The 16,357-nt window shown below is 29.6% G+C and overlaps 1 long non-coding RNA gene across 1 annotated transcript; it reads left to right on the top strand.

Moving 5' to 3' along the window:
• The first annotated feature begins 3,753 nt into the window (after positions 1–3,753).
• LOC125578333 lies at positions 3,754–9,626 on the top strand. Its single transcript, XR_007316406.1, has 3 exons — positions 3,754–9,014; positions 9,169–9,283; positions 9,393–9,626. It is a non-coding gene; the product is annotated as an uncharacterized LOC125578333 (long non-coding RNA).
• Positions 9,627–16,357: the final 6,731 nt, after the last annotated feature.

The following is a 16,357-nucleotide window of genomic DNA, read 5'->3' as shown; positions in this document are numbered from 1 at the left end:
AATATAAAATAGATGATGAAAATTAGCATATATATATACCGGAAATATTTGGTTATTTGAATACAAAGTTGACATTTTGTTAGCGAGCAAGGTTTTCCGGGAAAAAGTATCGTCAAATATTTTTTGGTATCTCAAAAACTTAATTATGTGATGTGTTGTATTATTATTTTGTAATCTTGGATTTTATATAGATAAATAGAGATGTTACAGAAACGTTGACAAGTCATAATCATTGTAACCACTAATTAAAGCTTCTGTAAATATTTTCTAAGTATATTTTTGAAAAAGAATTTATATGTGTAGTAGTAATAACATGTTTCTTGTTGTAACCTACCATCTAGGATGATTCGATTTGATTCTCTTTTTTAACAAACTTCATTATAAGTTACGATTTGTTTGCTTTGTTTATCATAGTTAAGTCAGATTCAATCATGGTTTTGATAAGATAACTTGGAACAACGCATCTATAAATAAACGTTATAGAGATAGAGCTCAGATATACAGATATAAGGGAGATTTAAATATATACAAATGAAAGCTTGAATTAGATAATCATAAACTAAGAAGAGGTTGATCAAGACAAAAGGCATGCAACTGTGTGGTGGTGGGACGGACATAGAGTACGATTTTGTCAGCGGTCGACACGGCGCGTGCGATCTTTGTAACATGCCCCGATTCACTGCAAGTGCTTCGTTTGATTGAGAATTATTGTGTTGCATAATTATTATTTTTGTTCTATAAACATACGTTCTTTAGGTACTTTATTCTGATCTTTTAGAAAATAGAAGAAACTGCAAAACATGCATTTGTTTCTAAATATATTCGCATAATGTTTTGTCAAAATTGATGCCATCCGTTTTCTTTTTTAATGAAAGATTAGTTGACATCACAAATAATATTTCAATCCTACTATATCCATAGGTTTAAAATTAGCGACTTTTGTTTAGGTTGTCATTCATAGATGAGATTTAGAATTAATTCTCTTAGTTTGATTGGTTGTTGGTATTTGAATTTTTATTTATCTAATTAAAATTTTTAAAAGGAAACTAATCCTAGAACTACCTAATCTAATCTATATTACCATACAAACAATTAAAAATTTTAAGGATAGAAGAATTAACATAATTTTTTATAGAAACAATTAAATACATAGATTACATTATAGAAATTTAAAATATACATTTTAATACATATGGTATGACATAAATAATTATATAAATGATTTTAAAATATTTATATTAATAGTGGATACAATAATTTATATATTACAGAAAACTAATTAACCTAAACCTAATATTTTGTTATACTCACTATATATATATATATATATATATATATATATTTCTAAAATGTGTCCAATGAATGCAAAACAGTAAAATATACAATTTAAAAATATTCAATCATTTTTTCAGTGACAAATGTTGATTGTATAGTTGAATTATTACTTTCAGAAATGATTAAAGTATTTGTATATTTAAAAACAGAAAAATATATAGTAAGTCTTTTAATATAATATTAATAAATAAAAATATTTATTAGAATATAAAATTGAAAAATTGGAACATTATACTAATACAGGCTAAAGTTAATATACTCTATTAATGTAATTCTTATAGCCTTGATTATAATAAAATTATATGGTAAATTTTTAAAACAATATTAATCAATGAATATTATAATATAAATTAAAAAAAACAAGAACAATATATTAATACAAAACTAGAGTTAAGACTCTTTTGATATAGTTTTGATTATAATAAAATTGACATACTTATTTTGTAATAGGAAAAAGAAAAGATACATATATAAAACATCAGTAAAAAATATTAAAACTTGTTTGTTTCATTCCTGGTTGTATTCTTTGTTATTTTATACTTTTACGTACTTAGTTTTTATATGTTTGCCGAAATACATGTTGTTTACGTATTACTATAATTGTTAATTTATTATTTGTAACTATATTACTTCTAAATAAAATAAAATGGTAAGAAAATAAGCAAAAATAGAAAGTGTTATAAAATAAATTTTTTTGTTCATTAATCTTTGGTTTTGTTTTATTAATAAAAAATTATGTCATAAAAAGACTTTTTGGAAACTTATAATAAAATTCATAGAATTAACAATATATTTCAATAATCTTCTAAGATTATAAAATACCAAAACTTTTAATTTTCAATCTATTTAAAATAAAAAGATTATTTTTAATAGTTATGATTATTATTCAAAATTATAAAATTATAAACATAATATTTAATTTTCATAAAATATTTATATCCGTGAAATCGAGGGCAACTACCTAGTTTTATGTTAACTAATCAGTCATTACCCCCTTTCTCAGACAAAAACTAATCAGTCACTAATGTTGTATTCTTTTGTATAACCAGAAAATTCGGGTTAGTGTTTTTTTGTGCGTACTTTTTTTCTCTTTATGATCATGAATGCGTCTTGATGTTTGACATAACTTAGCAAAAAAAAAAAGTTCTGATCAACTCGTAATTATTATTATTATACGTAAAAAATCATCATATTTCTCAAACAGGAGTTAATCTGAAAATCCAGACCGTTATAAAACAATTAACATTATATATTGATGAACAACCAATTTGTAATTATTTATTTGATGAACTCATACATATATAATAATAATGTGATTGTATGACTAAATCAAAGTCATGTACTAAACGCATACATATATAATTTTCTTTTTCATTCATAAATCAGTACCACACTCTGTTATGAAAAACTCTGCAAGAAACAGGACGGATGAACTTTTCTCGAAATAGCAACCATAGTTAACTTACAACTCTTAATTTTGTTTTTTTTTTTTTTTACTAACCCCCTTCATGCATTTGTTCCTTTTTCATTTTGTCTTACCACAGACATCTATAACTTGGTGAGGAATATATGTGCCAATTAACATTATAGACAACTGATTTAGACAATTCGTATCTTTTTTATTAACCCAAACAAGTTTACTTAGCAACACTCACAATTTTATTTTGTTTTAAGTTCACTCAGATTTGTTAATGTGTAGAGTTCATTCTCTTAATTCTCAACCCATAAAAAAGTTTTAAAAAGCCAGAACGTGTAACGTTCGATGTATATCTATTACCTGTGGAAAGCGTAATACAATGCGTAGAGAATAATGAATGGTCAAGGCGTAACTTAAAACCACACACGTTTTTATACTTTTTTGTTTTTTCGTCGCACACTTCCATATTTTCTTCTCTTTTCTCCATCCACTATTTCAAAAGAAAACGATATAGGTGATGATTGTTTTGTTAGTTTCTAGATTTTAGTTTTTGGTTTTTGGATTTTGGTTTTTGGTTTTTAGTTTTTGGTTTTTAGTTTTTGGTTTTTGATTTTGCAGTAGATTTTGGTTTTTTGAAAAACTTGATTGGTGATTTTTTATTTTGGTTTTTAGTTTCTGGTTTTTGCTTTTAAAAGAAAATAAATTTTAAATATTATGAATAGTAAAATATCTGTTATTGAAAAATAAAAAAATAAAATACTATCTGTTTCTGCTTTTTCTTTTAAAATTAATAAAATAATTTTTATTAAAATTAAAATGTTTATTCTGAAAAACAAAATGTTTATTCTGAAAACAAAATATTTATTCTGAAAAACAAAATGTTTATTCTGAAAAATAAAATATTTATTCTGAAAATAAAATGTTTATTCTGGATTTTTATATATGATTTTAGATTATTTTTTTTTGTTTCTAAATTCTGATTTATTTTTTTTAAAAAAATTTTTATGTTATTTTTAAGAAGTTTTAGCTGAAACATTTATTATTTTACACAAACTTAAATTACTAAAAGAATATATCAGAAATTTTTAATAAATAATAGCAATATATTTATTAACAAAACAGGTAACCTTTACATAAAAAAATTAAAATATTAATTTTATTTTATGGAAAAGTTTTAGAAATGTTCTTAGTAGATATTATTTTTGTATTATATATTATTAAACAAATGTTTTTTACTAAATCTGATTTGCTTGTATTAGTTATTGTTTTATTTATTTATCATGTATTAATAAATAAATATAGCAAAACATTAATTAAAAAAAAATTGAAAACTGTCGTGAGTTTTTGAAAAAAACCACAAAAACTTGGATTTTGGTTTTTCTTTGGAAAAAACAGTTATTTGAAAAAACTAGTTTCCCTAGATTATAGGGAATCTATTTATCTAAAAACTTGATTGTCTAAAAAATGGTTTTTAGAAAAACTAAAATCAAAAACCAATTCAAAAACCACAAACAATCAACCTCATACTCCGGTTACCACGATACATTTAACCAGAACAATTGAAAACGTGTTAATTTAGTTGGGAAAAGAAGAAAGAAATTCCGAACCTTTACAGAAGAGAGAGATAGAAACTAACAATATTATGTACTTGTGTTTACCTAATATTGAAACATGCATATACGTTTGTCATTTGTTCTTATCTTCTGATGCTATGTAAATTTAATATTCTATAAAAGTTTGAATCCTATTCACACATACATCACAACAGATGCCAGTATGAAGGACGATAATGTTTTGTAAGAAAGTTAACACTTGGCTTGAAATTCCTGGAATCCAACATATGTCGTAATAATGGAGCAAAATGTAAATCCGTTATTTCAATAGCATTTAGGAGGGTGTATTGCACAAAAAGTTTTAGAGGATTTTAGTTTTTTTACCCAAATTCATTGTTATTCAATTTTTGAAGATTCTGGTGGTGGCGAAGCTTTGTTTCGGAGGTTACAATGAAAGTTTAGAACAATTTGACATTTTAATGAATAATTTTGTTCTTCTCAAATAGTAAGAGGAAAAAGAATAAAACAACAGATAGAATCCAAAAATAAAAGAAAAAAAAATCACGTCAGAGAAACAATAATAGAGAAACTATGGAAACGTAAAGAAGAAGGAATCATAGTCTCTGGTTCCGATATCAACAAAACCCTAGAACAATACGAACAAACCCTCAAGTTACATTACCATCATCACCATTCACCACCAAAGCCATTACCACCATCGAAAGATTCATGAATCCAACTCGCCTGTTCGCCGATGATGATATCTTCTGTGCTCTGAAACAACAACAAAACAAAGCACGAGATTGATGAACTTGAATTGTCTAAACTATTGAATGAATTGGAAAAGTTTAGAAAAGCTAGTCGATACTGACTAGAAGATATCAAATGATCAATAACTTTTCTGTGGGAGGAAACGGCCAATTTCACCACTCTTCCATGTTCTCATATGCGAACGTTTGAATCAAGCCTAAAACAACATGAACTGGCTCTTCTACAGGGCCGTCTAATAGCATGTGCTAGTGGAACGGTCGAACAGGGCGCAAACTTAAAAATAAAAAAAATACTTAAGAAAATTTCTAAAATAAATATATAAATTTGGTTTAAAATTTTAACTTTTTAATGTATTCTTAAATTTATTATCTATAATTAAAAGAGAAACGTCAAATATATATAGATAAAATTATTAACATTTAAAATTATTTTATTACATTGTTAAATATATAGTTAATTTTTTTTTGAACAGGGCCTTAGTATAATTTGAGACGGCCCTGCTCGTCTATCAACAATAAAAGACTCTTTTTGACCTATACATGACAACATCAGATAAATCATGAAACATAACGAACCAAAGTCTTGTACGAACGAGAATCATACAGAAACGTATACAAATTAAATTTAGCAACTAGCAACTCTGTAAAGAAACACTATTTAAACTTTATAGGATTTTTAACATTAAAACCTCTCAACTAAGTTTGTTTCGAGTAAAAACTCTTCAAACTAAGTATTTAGTGAAATAACCCCCAAACTAATTTTATTTAATTAATTAAACCCTCTGTCTACAGTGTGGGTCATAATTACCACTACTACCGGTAAATTTTTAGTTTAGATCTTTAGTTTAGGAGTTTTTACATCAAATAAACATAGTTAAGGTTTTACCATTGAAAAATCAAAAATATAATAACATTAACTAAAAATTAGTAACTTAAAATTTTTCAGAATTATCATTCTTTAAATTAATGCAAATAGATGAGTTTGATTTCTTTTAAAATCAACATTATCTATGTATAAATTGAAAATGTAAAATACCAGAAAATATAATAAAAAATTATCTAAAGATTTACTTGTAGAAGTAGTAGTAATTCTTTTGACAGGCACTAGATATAAACTAATTATCTAAAAATCAAGTAACTAACATTTTCAAAACTAGCACATCAAATAAATTATGCTGCATCAATGAGATATATTTATTTTAAAATCCATATTATATGTGGGAGCTAAAACTCACAATTATATTTAATGTGAATGGAGTAAGGTTTAGTCAGACTAGGCTATATTCACATTAAATTGTTAGTTGCGGGTTTTAGCTCCCACGTATAATTTGAATTTTAAAATAAATCTATCACATCAATGCAGCATAATTGATCTGAAGTGCTAATTTTGAAAATGTTTGTCACTAATTTTTAAATAATTATTTTATCTCTATTGTCGGTCAAAAGAACCACTAATACCGACAAAAATTTATATACTTTTTATTTTATTTTGTGGTTTTTTAATTTTAATTTATACATAAATGTTGATTTCAAAATAAATCAAACTCATCTATTTGCATAAACTTTCAAAATGCTAATTTTAAAATTTTAAGTTACTAATTTTTAGATAATGTTTTTATATTTTCACATATTTTAGAATATTTTAGATCTTTAATGGAAAATCCCTTGACTATCTTTATTTAATGTAAAAATCTCTAAACTAAAGATTTATCGGTAGTAGTGATAGTTATGACCGGCACTTTAGACAGAGGATTTAATTCATTAAATAAAGTTAGTTTGGGGGATATTTCACTAAATACTTAGTTTGGGAGTATTTACTCAAAAAATGTATTTGAGGGTTTTAACGTTATAAATCTATTTTCAAAACATAACAACATTAATATTCACCAAATAAAATAGTTATATTAGATTAATTATTTGATTTAATTATTCGTGTAATAGATAATTATTCTAAGTATTCAATAATATTTTAGCATGTTTTGGATACATATAAAAGATTTAGATCGGGTTTGGTACAAGTTATTTTTTGAGATTTTAAATTTTCAAATTTTTGGATATCCATTTGGGTTTGGGTAAAACCCATAACCCGAAATACCGTAAAAATTAATTTGGTATTATGCCAGGTTCGGATCAATTCGAATTCATTTTTACCGGGTTGGGTCTGGATCGAATTTTTGGATTCAGTTTATTTGTGCAGCCCTAAGTGATATACATTCTAATAGTTATAAATCAAATTTATATTTAAATAAAAAAAAGAAAAAAAAAACTATTAAGAAGACAAAAATGAATAGTTGGTCCGGTTCCTTTGCAAACGAAGTTCAGAATCAACAAGGGTTCGTAGAACGAAGGGAGTGTACAAATGATTTTTCAAACCACTTTCTTGTTCGTAACGAGGGAAAAATAAAATTGAGTTCTTCACGAAGTTAGAAAAAAAAAAGACTTTCCGTATGGCCTCCTTGTTTTAAGACATTATGGCTTTGCCAAACAAAGCAATGCCAAGAGAATAACTGACTAAGCTGTGCGATGAGGGTCATTCTAACCGTGCATCTTTGCTTAGCATGGTTCGACAAAAGAAATAGGTGGAAAATGGACCGAGAAAATAATGCTTTGTGAATTCAATTACTTTGACAAAAATATATGAAAAATCAGTGCTATCGAGGAACATTTTATAGAAAGAAAAGAAAAAGAGCAAATCACAATATTTTGATTAACTAAATTTTGTTAAAATATAAAATCACCAAAAACCTACACATACACGTCTTTGATTACTTACAATAAATAGCCTTGAATTTCCATTTCATAAAAAAATGTAATTATTTAAAAATTAAAATTTAATAATTTCGGAATAAGATTTAGCAGTATTAAAAGAAATTTATTACATAAAGAAGAAGGCATCTCTCTTTTCCTTGCACCACGTCACTAATTCTTCTCTTTTCAGCATGACACGTGTATTCTTCTTTTATTCTTGCTTTTCGTTTGTCTTCTGTTTGGGTCTTACGGATTTGATTTCTTTGGGCTAACCCCATTTGTTCAAGTTGGCTGATAGAAATAATAATGATAGGAGCCCAATATTGACAGTCTTCGTCTTCGAGAACTACGACCATCCACTTTTAGGGTTCATTATGTTTTCGAACCTCAAATTGTTGAAACCAATATGGAGTTTCGGGAGTGTTATGCAAGACAAAACTAAAACCAAGTAAGCAATTTTCAAACTAAAATCAAGTTTCTTATATTGGATCGGAGTACCAAAATCTCAGACCTTGATTTTTCGAACGGACAACATCAAAAGGGTGCATCGCAAACTGTGGCTACCGCAGGCCGCAGCTGTGGTTTCCCACTGCCAAAGCTCCGCCATCAGCTAATAGTTAGATGCAATCAAATTGAACGCAATTTGGTTACAGAGTTAATCAGAGACACAACTGACCCGTAAAACAAGCGAAAGGAAAGCTGATAAAAGTTTCTGTCATCCTCCGGTGTATTGCGGCTACGTTACAAATATTTTACTGGCTTAACCGGAGCTATTCTGACGAACCCTATTCCAAATCCACCCTCCATGGTGTAAGACTTGAGAAGGTGCGAGTGAGGGGATGTTGCGTCACGGCGGTAGTTATCGAAGTGTAATGAGAGTTGTTGCAGGCAGCCAAAGATTGAAGGACAGGCATTGAGACGGTAATTGACGAATCAGAGCGTCTGAAGCTTTGATCCATCATTGAGAAAAATCTTATGTCTTTAGAGAGTTTCATGGGAACATATTTAAGATGATAAAGGCAAGCAAGATGATGAACAGTCAAGGCAAGCCAAACCTAGCCAAATGCTACGGGATATTTCCTTTTTCGGTTGCAATTTTAAGTTCTTAGATGGACTGTGACCAATTCTCAACTTATGATTTGTGGTCACAGCTAGAGAAGCAATATGAGCTCATAAGTGATGTATTTTCAGGTATGACTTTTTAGATTCCAGTCCACAAATCACCTTGGCATCTTGATCCCTACTCTAAGCCTTATATTCTACAAATTTTCAGTCGATCATCTCTTATTTTATGGATTGTTGGAGCCTGTGATTTTGATTTTTCATAGTATTGTGTTTTCTGCAGCTTTGTGAAAATTATCTGAATACGTAAGCAATTTATTGGAGATTGATGCATTTTTGGCCCATCATAAGACACACTTAAGGAAGTCACAGAGTCATGGAGGCAGTCATCTGTATACGTAAGCAATTTACGATTCTGTATTATATTTATCTTTTGATGGTATGTATGTCTAAATGTTTGTCAAACTTGAGGGGTGGATAGATAAGAAGGTTTTTGATCCTTGATAGTTGTGGGATGCTATACCGTTACTGCAAACCTATGGGAGAAGGGCTCCATCAGGAGGACAGGTTGTTGAGAAAGACCCTACAGAAGCCGCAAAAGAGGATTATGAAATAACAGAGAATATCACGGACATTGACTGTGACACCCCCGATCATAGATGACCGGAAATGACACGGTCGATGTTCCTCGATGGTCGATCTGAGATTCTCAGAATACTTCCGATCGCCTTAGACCAACAATCAAAGAACACCAACGCTCCTATCGGATACCACTCTAGGCTTTTCAACCCGAGAAAGCAATACCTGATAGTTAGTTCGTCCGGACAAGGACTAATATCATATGAAACCCGTACTTTTTTAAAAAAAAACATTATTTATATATCATTCAAAATCATCTTACAAAATTTGTTATAAATTAACCTCGAGGTTTTCGGTCTACAAATCTTATTCATAAGATATATCAAAATGACTTTGCAAGGATAATAAAACTACCGCTGGCTAATACCGTTCCTTCCCGTCCTAGAGTAAAGGTCTCCCACCTACTGGTTACCTGCATATCAAATGAGTCATGAGTAACTAGTTTACTCAGTGAGTCTAATCCCACACCCAAACACATATCAATAGTATCCCGAGCAATCAACACCATTTGAATGCAGTGGAATTATATTCCATAATTAATATAAGGCCTCTCAATCCATCCATGTGAATCTATCTTAAACATCACCTCCACGATACCCGCCAATCACTCATACTCTTAATATATATATATATGCTAAACCCGGAAAACCACCAAGGCTAACCGAGCTTAACGGGGAATAAATATAACCATCATCTCCATCAGATATTCCAAGATAGAACATCCAACGCTGCATGCAGTTACACGGCCTCCAGGGTGCGACCCCATCATCGTGTCTTCATGACCTTGATCCATATCGCAGGACCAATTCACAGCAATGCGGGACTTTCGGGAGAGTGAATATACAATAAGACTTCACATGATTCACACTTATTAATAGAATACTTATATATTAGTACTTGAGAACAAGTACTAAGGCTCGGGATAACCTCAAAGAATTATTCTTATTAATTCTTAAGTATTTAAACTAGATAAATACTTCATATATAAATATAGATCAAGGGAGAATACTTAATCAATCAACCATAATTACTCCTTAATTAATCCATGATTAATCCTTAATTAATCAATTATTATCCCTTAATTAATTCATGATTAATCAACCATATTCAATATGCAATCATGCATACTCATTCATAATTCATTCATCATCTATCTAGACTCACCTTTAAATCCATGAGATTGGTTAAGGAAGACTAGACTCGAGCTCAAGCTAATCACACTTCACTTTTGGATCACTCTCGGTTCAGAACCATCACAAGGATCCGGCTGATCCGAATACTCTCCTTGGCCATCTGAATTCAAAACATAACAGTTGGAACATAAGGTTCAGTAGTCTGGTTCAAGAAGAAACTCAACTCAGTTCATAACATTTCAGTTCAGTTCTCTCATATCAGTTCGGTTCAAGACAGATTGATACCATGTTCAGCTCGGTTCAAGCTTTAACAATTTAACTCGGTTCATATCAGCTTAGTTCATGCTCAGCTAACTCCGGTTCTAATCAGTTCCCAACAGCTTAACTCGGTTATACTCAGACGACATCAGTTCAAGACAATTTCAGACCATAGACAGCTCCGCTCAGATCAGATCAGAACATACTCAGCTCAATTCAGTTCTAAACAAGATCAAATCAGTTCTGTTTAATTCCCATAATTCTTAACAGTTCGTCTACTGGTTCTATGAGACTGATTAAATAATAAACCAACCAAGACTGAAGAGAACAAGACCTTAGACAACTGATCCTGACAAGGTAACCAACATACATCAATTGGTTCTCATCAAAACATGGCTGAATCAAGAAGCTGAAGCTTACCGGTTTTACTCAACTAATTAAACTTGACTGGTTGTCTCTCTTCAAGCTAACCACGAATTAACCTGATCAACACCACAAGAATACATGGTTGGATTTATTCAGAATTTATATCCAGTGTAGGCAAACCAACAAAACTTCTCACAGAAACTGATCCACAACCATCTTACCGATCAAAATCAAAGGCTGAAGAACATAGGTGATTCTCAACTTCAGGACACCAAATCTTCAGCTCTTAAACACTCCAAAACTCACTGATTAAAGTCACAGGATGGTGAGAAAGAGTTGTCCATGCTCACTCCTCTTCTCTGAATATTTTTCTGAATTTTTCATGAATCTTTTCTCACAGATTTTTCTCTCTTCTTTCTCTCTTTCTCTCTGAATTTTTCTCTGGTTTTTCTTGCAGGTTATGAACGTCCAGAGGAGATAAGAGGGTATTTTATATCATAAGGAGTTGCTTCAGATGAGGGTTTGCTCCCACAAAAGACAAAGATGAAGTTAGACAGCTGGTGACATGCTTCAGCACACCAAGCAGCACAAACAGCTGAACTTTTCCTTCCCATGAAGAAAGCTACAAGCAGCTGAAGCAAGTAGCTTGTGACCAGCATGTGACTTCTAATGAGCAAGCAGGCAAGCAAGTAGGTGTAGGTCATGTGACCTAATTACTGAGGAAGCAAGTAGGCTAGAAGGTGCAAAGCATGTGACTGTTCAGAAATAATTTTAAGAGTTTTGTCGATATTTTCCGGACTGTTTCGACTAAATATTTTTCATCATTCGAATCTCGTCCTGCTCTGAATAAACTCACCCAGCATGAATAAAAATCAACGATAGTAATTAACACTCTACCAGAACCATCAAGAGATGGTTTTTCGACCAAAAGACAGCCCCGTCGAGATTAATTCACCATGTCGATTTTTATTTAAATTCTGATCGATCAATCTTCAAACTGATCTTAAAGAATTTTCTTGACCAAAATTATATCTGCTCGTGAGGGTTATTACATTGACCCTCTAGGAAACAGGGTTATAGATGATGTTTTCAAGCGTAGAAGAACAAAGGAAGGGAAACTTAAAAGGTTAAAGGTAAAACCCCATTCTTACATGTTTTCTTCTACTCTTCTTTGATGAAAAATTGATTCATAGGTTTCTTCGTTTGAATATATGTGAATTAATGTCAGGAAGAGTAGAAGACCATGCCAAGTGAACCACCAAGATACTTCTTCATACGCATATAGTTGATGAGAACTTCGAAGTGTTTGCCATTGGTGTATTTCTTCTATAGGTCATAACCAGTCGTGGAGCTGTTGATACAACAGAAGCGATGCCGGCGGTGATTGTGAATGCACGCTATTTTCAGGATCACACAGCCACCTCATACCTCAACAAACTCATCCGCCACGGGCAACTCCTAACGGAGTGAGTAGAAACAATCAAATAAAACTTAATGTCTGATAACTAATGTGATTATGCCTCGCCTTAGACCCCTTGACTGAATTTTGCTTATAGTCTCCATTGGTTGCTTTTTTTATTTCGTCAACCAAACGGTGAATATTACAAAAATGTGTCTCAATGTTTTTAACTGATCTTTGTTTAGTCTCAACCCCGAAGGAGTTGTCAATATTCTACAAAGTATTCAGATAAAATGAGGCGTTAAACATATGGACCTTATTATCAACAAGCTCTGCTTCTTTATGAAACTTTGTGGCCAAGTACATGGAAATATAGATTTAGTTTTGTTTTGTATATGGTTAAGTATAAGACATTGTTTCAATTACGAATTCTGAAGACATTGTTATGTTTAATGAAACTTTGTGGATGATAGCGTGTGTCCCACTAAAATAAATTATCATTACTATTAAGTATTGACCCCAAATTTTTTTTTAATAATGGGCATCGCTTTTGATTAACCTCGGTTAACTCCCGTTACCAAGATAATTTATCAAAAATTGTTGTCTCAAGTCTATCAACAGTCATACTATTATATTTTTCCATCGTATATATTTAATTATACAACTAAGTTTGTGTAATGTTCAACTTTACACTAGAGCATTACCAATAGATAAATATTTGAGAACCTGTTACAAATTCTAAAAAATTCCTATTTGTTTCTTAACTCCCTTCTCCATTTTTAAAACTGTTTCTAAAACAACCGAAATATGTTTCTACTCTGACATACAAACAATATTGCAACATTATATTATTTTTTCTACATGTCTACATTGTCTATTACATATTTGTATGCATTGAGTTACAATTAGTGATACCGAGATAACGTTATATTATCTTCTACACAATACCCATGACTAATATATCTACATGTGTGTGATGCAATGAGTTACATATAAGAATTTGATTAATAATCATGGTTAAACTTCCACAGATCATGGGTGAACTAAATATAAATATATTTATTGTTCTTAATAGTTTAAATATTATGTATAAGAGAAAAGAAATAACTATAAAAAGTTTTTATTATCATATCCAGTTACTTTCTTTTATTGCCATATAAAATGAATATTAAAAACAATAAAATGAAGCCATTAACATTTTAATAGATTTTTCTTTAAAAGATAAGATAATATTTGTCTAATAATAATAACAACACAAATAATTAAAGTAATGTTATTTTAATTGATAATAAAATGAGATTTTCAGAATTTTCATTACAATTTAAAATATTTTTAAATGATTTATTCATTCACATGCCCGTCCGTAGGGCGGGTTTACCCAAGTAAACTATAATAACAAACCTTTTAACAATATCTAATTAATATCATTGTAAAGTTCAGTTACATCTTGATCATTAATACGGCAATAGAGATCTTTTTAGACAAAAATTAAGTCAAATGATTTATACAAAATTTTGACAGAATTAGTGCAACTATAAAACCCACAAATATTTTGTCTACTCTTATTGCCAATATATATATATATATATATATATATATATATATTTTTAAACTTCCGTCTTTGCAATTGCAATCTCAAAATAAAAAGAACTAGACTTTGATCTACACATCCGTGCGAGTAATTTTTATTTTATAAAAATAATTTTTTCATATTATATTTTGTATATAATCATTTTTGATGATATATTATTGTGATTTTCAAAATAAATAAATAGATAATATGTAGTTGTAGATATAAAGTTTAATATATGTTAACAGTTTCATTTTTATATAAAAATGTTACCCAATTTATTAATTTTAATTTTTATAAACTGTGAATGATATTCTAATTCCTTTAAGGTGAATTATATTTTTTAAATGAAAATATCAATCTATTTATGTTCATTTACCAATTTAATATAACTTTCATATTTAATTCATTTATTACTTCTATTTAATAAAATATGGACTATAATTATAAAATTTGTAAAAATATCATATATTTTATTATATTTTGTTTTTTTATACATTTTATATAAAATTAGTTTATAGTAATATTATATTACTAATTACAAAATTAATCATTTATTAATTATAAAAGATTTGAATTTTTATAAGATTTGGTTAGATTTTTTTTCTCAACAGATTTTACTATAACTAAAAAAAAAAAAATTTACAGTTAAATTGATTTATTATTAATATCCTTATAATTATTTAGATTCTTTAGAAATGTTAATGCAAAAAAATCAAATAGATATATGGACCTAATATGACTATTTTATAGTAAATAAAAATGGTACGTCTCTTTTAATATAGAAGATTCAGGTACACTGTAGATATCGTTAATGTTTAAAGCATTTTTTTCCCATCGTTTCATAGATATATTTTCCAGAAATAGTAGAAAACTGTACGTTACCTCAGGATTGTGTAATGTTGTAATGCTTTGAATATGTGTTTCATCTACAATGCACACTCCATTTCAGAAATATGTTTTCAACACTTTGGAGTTGTAGATAAACATTAGTTATTTAGAATACAAAAGTGGCCATTTCTGAAAAGTTGTATCTAGCGTTTTGATGTTTTAAGAAACTTGAATCTGTTGGGCCTTAGTTATTTGAGGCCTAATAATGTCAGGGTTTCTAGAACATATGAAATAAGTAGATAACTATATATATATATATATATATATATATATATATTTGTACTCCCTCTAAATCAAACTAGCTGCTGAAATAGAGAGCAATTTGATATGTTCTTCTTGTAGACAGATTTTTGTAAATCTTCCATTAATAAAAGTCTATCTTTGCTATGTGAAGATATCCTATTGGTGAACCAAGTTAAATCTTTGTGTTCTTTTTGTTTATTGTATTCATCCATCTGTGTGTTTGGCATATCTTCTTCTTGCATCTGTCAAAACGTGTAAGTATAAAATTAAATACAAAAAGTTGTACGACCAAATTTTTCTAGCAAGTGGGCTATCATAACAGAAACTAATGGTTTGGATTCATGGTGTCACTAGGTTAAAAAAAATCTTCAAAATCATTGGAAACCCATGGAAGAAGAATGAAATTGCAAATGAGAAAAATTATCTCCCTAGGGACATTCTATTTCTCATACTATCTTGCCTTTCTATGAAAGACAACATTCGTGCTTCTGCTGTTTGTAAGACATGGCATGATATAGCTGTTTCTGTTCGAGATCGCTCTCCCTTGCTTGTGTATTTTAATGCAAGACTTTGTCAATCCAAAAAGGGGTGGTTACTCATGGAACATTACCATGAAGGCATTAAGAGATTATTCTTCTTTAATTACTCGAGAGCACATAACGTTGCCAAGTTTGATAGCAACTGGAGCCTTTGGAGCAGCAGAATTCGCTCTCTTGTGCTCCTACAAGCAAAGGTTTTGTGGTGTGTTGCATTAGTAATCGCACACCATATCGTTTTCTCATCCACACCTGGAATGTCGGTGCAGCTAAATGGGTCACCGAGGAAGTCAATAAACTGGCACCTTCTAAATTTTATGGAAATAACAATATTGTATTCTTTGATGGTTATTTTTGGTTTCCTGATCAAAATAGGCTAGGGGTTTACGATCCAGTTGCACGTACCTGGGATACTCTTTATGTGCCACTTCCGAACC

This window comes from Brassica napus, chromosome A9 (assembly GCF_020379485.1).
Source record: "Brassica napus cultivar Da-Ae chromosome A9, Da-Ae, whole genome shotgun sequence".
NCBI classification, from domain to species: domain Eukaryota; kingdom Viridiplantae; phylum Streptophyta; class Magnoliopsida; order Brassicales; family Brassicaceae; genus Brassica; species Brassica napus.
Note: the sequence above shows the minus strand (reverse complement) of the source record. Positions and strands in the feature narration are given on the sequence as shown.